The sequence below is a fragment of the Drosophila simulans genome, chromosome 3R, assembly GCF_016746395.2.
Source record: "Drosophila simulans strain w501 chromosome 3R, Prin_Dsim_3.1, whole genome shotgun sequence".
Classification (NCBI taxonomy): Eukaryota; Metazoa; Arthropoda; class Insecta; order Diptera; family Drosophilidae; genus Drosophila; species Drosophila simulans.
Window position 1 is genome coordinate 24,760,892 of NC_052523.2, and position 6,000 is coordinate 24,766,891.

Here is a 6,000-nt window from a genome sequence, read left to right on the forward strand (position 1 = left end):
CTGCTTTCATTTCGCCATATTTCTGCTGGCCCTGTTTGGTTTGGGTTAGGGGCCACTGTCTGGAGGGAATCCAGAGAGCAACGCGGCTGGGGACGGGCTTAAAGTTATCTAGCTGGCATATCAGCCATAAAACCGAGCATTAAAGCCGTGTGAAAATTGCAGCTCAAGTGCTAGACTTTGTGTAACAAGATATATGCTAGATTAAAGGGTCGAGGAGCTGTTCTTGGAGTGATAAGCGTTCTTTGTTTATAGAGTTGTCAAGTGCTCATAAAAATCGAGGTGCTCGATTCGACCCTACTCCGACTACCTGCCGGGCGGAATTGGACACGCCCGTTTTCTGGTAACATGGGTTAAGTGCGGCGTCATTAGCACACACCCGCACAGTGGGACAAGAGCCAGGGATAGAGCGGGATTTGCCGGAACCTCAGCGTGTTGCCGGCACATAAACAATACACTCTGCTACAAGGTTGCGCGACAGTCAAACACAAACCGTTTTATGGCCGATCATGGGAGGCGCTTCACACTCCTCGGCGCATCTCACGTTGAATGGGTATGACTCAGTTCGACTTGACCGTACACTCAGAAAAACAAGTCTTTGTATCCTTAACAAAGTTGTCTGTGCTTGACACTTAAGGACCCAAGATAAGAGGGCACTTAAGAAACTTCCAATAACAAATAAATATTGTAAAGGAAAGCCTTTTCAATTATTGTTCTCAGTGTATCCTCTGCGCCTGTCATGGAGTGCGTGAGTTCGGAACATTAACTGCCAAGGACCTTTCATTTCCCCGTCATTCTGCTGAATGGGAAAAAGTCGCCTAATAAAATTATAAATGTATTTGATGTGCCAACGCCGCCCACAAGAATCGTTCCCGAAATAATTTCTCTTTTCTGCGGCCACTCGCAAATGTGTCTCAATTCAATTAATTGGGATCTGGGATCCAAAGTGTTGGGCTCTAAAGTGGGCCCCAGTCAGTAGGCAGTTTGGCCGCAGGACCTGGTGCGTTGTTAAATTTTAATACTGCGGTTTATGTGCTCGAGGTTTTGGGCAAATTAAATTTTAATTGCTTGTGGTCCGCCCAAATTGGCAGTCAGCGGCGGTTTGGTGCGCTGTTTGGTCTGCTGGGTTTACTAGGCATCCAGTATTTATCAGACCATTCATTTCTTCTATGCGATTCCGACAATAACACGAAAATACAGCCGAAAACTTTGCCAAAAGCTTGACAAAAGTGCAACGAACCGTGCGGCGGCCCGGGCGAGCCAAAAGGGAAAATGTGCTGGAAAAATCGGAGAGCGCGAGCAGAAAATTATGAAAAATACCCGCTGAAAATACGAGCATTTTCCCGGCCGCCGCAAATGCAAATTCATGAAAAGACCAAGGCAAAGCCGACGTTGCTCTTGAGCTTGAAAAAGGCGCAGACGGGAGCGACGGTTCCAAATGGAAATGGGAGTGGGTATTCAAATGGCCATGGAGCTGGGAACTCTGCGAATGGTTATTCTGCAGCTCGGGATCTCTGGAGTGGCGGTGTCAGACGGACTGCTGACGGTTCAGTTGAGTAGTGTGTCTGGGCCGGGTCTAACAATTACGTCAATGGCGCAAATGTCGAAAAATGTAACAAACAAAAAACCCGTTAAGCGCAGAATGCCATCGCAATTTACAGCAGACTCATCGTCGGGATCTTTGTCATGGCATTTGATACACTCCGAACCGAATGGGTCACTTAGCTGGAACGCACTCTAGGCATGAGCTTATGCAATATAATACTACCTGTTTCTAATTTGTTTGACTTTCTATTCTAGCTTTTAATACAATCATCTGTTTTACTGTTTTATCTTTAGAATACTGTAATAAACTATATGAGTGTATAACTCCGAACTGAAATAGAGTATTACTTTTACAGTTTATAGCCAGCACTTTCAGCCCCTCTCCATGGTTTTCCCTTCTGATTCATTGCAGATTCTAGTGAAACTTTAGTGCAATTGTTTTTTGCGTTTTGTGTGTTGTTTGGTTGTTTGCTGATGATGGCGATGGCAGCCAGTGAACTGGGCAGACGATGCGTCTGCTGACTGTTGCCTTTTGGCGCTTTGCCTCTGCTCTCTCTGATTAACTCATTCATACATTCTGGCTTTCCAGAGAAAAAAAATGAAGTAAGTGTGCACGGAAGGGGGAGGGGGGTAGTGCTGGAGGATTCGAGTGGGTGTGGCATTGTTGAAAGCCTCCCACTTCTGCGCCCAGCCCTTGATTATGATTATTTTCATTTCAAAAAGTTGGCGGCGCAGAAAAAACCGCAGCCCAAGCACAATTCTCTGTGTAGTTGGGCAAAATATTTAAAGTGCGCCGTGAGTTGGTGTAGTATTGCTAACCAAAACACACGCACACCCACAAAGGAGCACCAACACTCACGCGATTTGTGTACCCTTTGTACAGTGGTACCTGTGTAACCCGAGATGTTTTGAGATAAAGTAAGAAATAATAAGTTGAGAACTGAAAAATAATTTCCGAATATGGATTGACCAATTACATATTTTAAAACAATTTTCTTTTCAAATGTTTCTTGAAAACCAAATTGTTTTTTTTAAAATATATACTGATCTCAGGATGTATCTTCAAATGCGAAGGTGTATCTATTGGATACAATCTTAAGTTTTAAGACGACTGTTTTTTTGCCCTTTTTTCCGAGGTTTCACTGTGGCTGGTGTGCGGTTTGTGTTGTTTCTGGTGTTACTTGGCTCGTTTAACTTTGAGTTCTGAATTGCAGCAGCCGGCATGCCGGTTTTTTTTCATTCTTTTTTTCCCTACTGCAACTTTAATTGGACATGGGTTGTTGCTGTTGTTGTCGCCGCTGCTGGCGTTGGCAAACGTGTTTTATTATTTTGGTTAAATTTGGCATTCGTTTCCTACGCGGCTTGCAGCGAGGTCAACTCATCAGTTTGTTATCGTTAGGTGCGAAAGAGTTTTGGGTAACAAAATTTAAACAACTTGATTTACTCACCTCCTGGCTGGTGGCCTATGACCTTAGGGAGCAGGGGGTGGTAACAGTGGTGGTGGTGGAAAGGACATCCCCTTTCGCACTGCTTGTTGTTGGTGCAAAATCGAAGCAAATTAAACGATAATTTGTTGTGAGCAAGTAACACGCACACACACAAGCGCACACGCGAACGCACTGCACACAGATACACCAAACACTCCCGCTCTCTTTCTCTCCTCTCTCACTTTGTGTATTTTGTTTGTTCTGGCTTTGCTTTGGTTTTGCTTTTCTTCTGCTTGTGCTTCTGACTCTGCTTTTACTTGGCGATGCAAGCAGCGCGACGTTGCAACATCGTTCACATTTCACATTTCCCCCAGCTGAATGCACTTTTATCTCGCTTTTGTTGCACTTCCTCTCTTGTTTTGACTGCGGCAGATGCGGCTCCGCCTTCTGCTTCTTCTTCTGCCACTGCTTATCCTGTTTGTGCTCCCCCCTCCCTCTTGACCAATCGTCGCGTCTTCTTCACACAGCTATCCTGCGTGGGCAAGGATGTCTTGCGCTGCGCTTTCTCTTCCGTTTCGATTGCAGATCCTTTTCGGAGAAGAGATTCGATCACACACATTTAACTCGGTATTTTCACGGCGATTCCGTTCGCGTCCCACACTCGACGCGATTTATTTTTCTCAATTTTTTCGACGGCCCAGCCGCATTTTACCATTTCAAGAACCAATCGAATCGAAACGCGCAGGGTGTTTGCTGCAGTTAATACGAAAATCCCCCAAATGCGCAACTGAATGCCCTAAAAAATCCAGATATTCTCTCGAGCTCACAAACGCGTTAGCAGCGTATTCACACTACCGCGAGCTATCGATAACAGTTCACACTGGGCCACTAAGCAAGATGTCACAATTCTTTATTTGGATTTAATATATGTTCCTATATACTCGATAAATGCAAAGAAAAATATAACTAGCCCGGGTTGCGATAATATTATGAATAGTCTCCTGTGCAAACAGTGCTTTATGGTTGGGGTGACGAACTCCGCTAGGCGAAGGGCAACACGGCTAAGGTGGTTTCATTCGCTGTTTGAATAAGTTAAGTTATTTTATTTTGAATCTTATAAATCTTGCTTCTCTTTGTTAAAAAACATTAAAGTTCTTATTAAAGACAAAATATTTGGGTAATTAAAAACGGAATGTAAAGATTAAACACCGTTTAGATCGCCTGATGTACAAAGCTTACAACCAAGCATGCAATACTAATTGATTTTTGATTATATACAGCTGTGTTCAAAAAAATAGCAGTGCGATGGAAGCAAAGAAACACAAATGTATTTCTCCATGTCCCTTTTTGGAATCCACTTTTTTTCCACATATTTTTGTAAAATGGAATGTATAGATATAGAAAAAAAGAAAATCGCGTCAGTTTTTCATGTTATCCTTTTTTTATTTAAATTCTTGAGCAAATTCACCACTTTTAGGCTGTTCATAAAAATAGCAGTCTCTGGTTTTGTCCATTGTAAAGTCTCGAAATGATCAATATTTTCTAAAAAGTGAGTTTGGTTAAGTTAATTCGTATATTTTAAAGGGCAATAAATTAAAAAAAAATTTTAAAAATTTTATTTTAGTGGGTAGAGGACAACACTGCTCCCAGGAGAAAAGAATGTTAATTTTTAAGCTTAGAAAGCAAGGAAAAACATATAAGGACATTCAAAAAACCCTTGAATGTTCTGCCAAAATGGTATCCAATGCCATTAAATATGAATGGAAGCCCGAAAACCGTGGTACCATACTTAAAACCACAGATATAGAGGATCGGCGCATAGTTCGTTACAGCAAAGTCTATCCTTTTGCATCCTTTGGGGACATAAAGTCTGAGCTGAACTTGGGAATAAGCAACGTTACTATTCAGAGATGACTACTGAATCATAATTTATGTGAGAGGAGTCCACAAAAGGATCCCCTACTTAGCCCTAGGCATATTAAGGCAAGGTTAAGCTTCCCTAAAACCTACCTAATCTGGCCAGTCTCCAAAGGGCATAATATCCTTTGGATTGATGAGTCAAAAATAGTTATATTTGGTGGAACTGGTTCACTACAGTATACCTGATGACCTCCAAACACGGAGTACCACCCAAAACACACACTGATGACTTTCAATCATGGTGGACCTAAAATCCTGGTATGGGCTTGTTTTTTTTACAATGGTATGAGTCCATACCATATGATTTATGGTGTTAGAGACCAAAACGCATATGCAAATATTCTTAGTGATGTCTTACTGTCATATTCTGAATATAATATGTCCTTAAAATAGACATTCCAACAGGATAATGATACGAAACGCAGAAGCAAATCGGCTAAGAATAGGTTCACCCAAAATAGAATAGATGTAATGCCGTGGCCAGCATCATCTTCCGATTTAAACCCGATTGAAAACCTGTGGGGGGACATTAAACAATATGTGTCGAAGAAATCCCCGACGTCTAAGGCTCAGATTTGGCAAGTTGTGCAGGATGCATGGTCAAAAATACCCCCCAAACGTTGCCAGGACCTGGTGGACTCCATGTCGCGTGGGTGTAAGGCTGTGCTGGCTAACAAAGGCTATCCAACCAAGTATTAGGCCCTAATTAACTCATTAAAAAGAAAAACTAACTTCGTTCTAAGTCAAGTTGATTTTTTTTACTATTTTTTCCTGGAGTAATTGGCAATGATGTGGAGTTCACACTGAAAATGGCAAGCAACAACAACGTTCGCGTGATGACCCCGGACAAGGAAAGCTTCTCCGCCCTGAAGGACTTCTTGGCCAAGTCCAATAAAAGGTTTCAAACCTTCCAGCCCCGAGACGAACGTGCCTATAGAGTAGTCATCAAAGGTCTTCACTACTCAACGGACCCAGAGGAAATTCGGGATGGGCTAAACCGTCACGGACACAAGGTCAGAGACCTCTACAACCCCACCCAAAGAAGTACCAAAAAGCCACTTAACATATTTTTCGCCAATCTCGAGCCGGCCAAGAACAACAAGGAGGCCTA

At 42.7% G+C, this 6,000-nt stretch overlaps 1 protein-coding gene across 1 annotated transcript in view; it reads right to left on the minus strand.

Moving 5' to 3' along the window:
- Positions 1-3,787, minus strand: part of LOC6729942 (ankyrin repeat domain-containing protein 50) — a 27,163-nt gene extending 23,376 nt beyond the window's left edge. The window contains exon 1 of the mRNA XM_016174525.3: positions 2,991-3,787. The gene's annotated coding sequence lies outside the window, so the exon portion shown is untranslated. The remainder of the gene's footprint in view (positions 1-2,990) is intronic.
- Between the last annotated feature and the right edge of the window lie 2,213 nt (positions 3,788-6,000).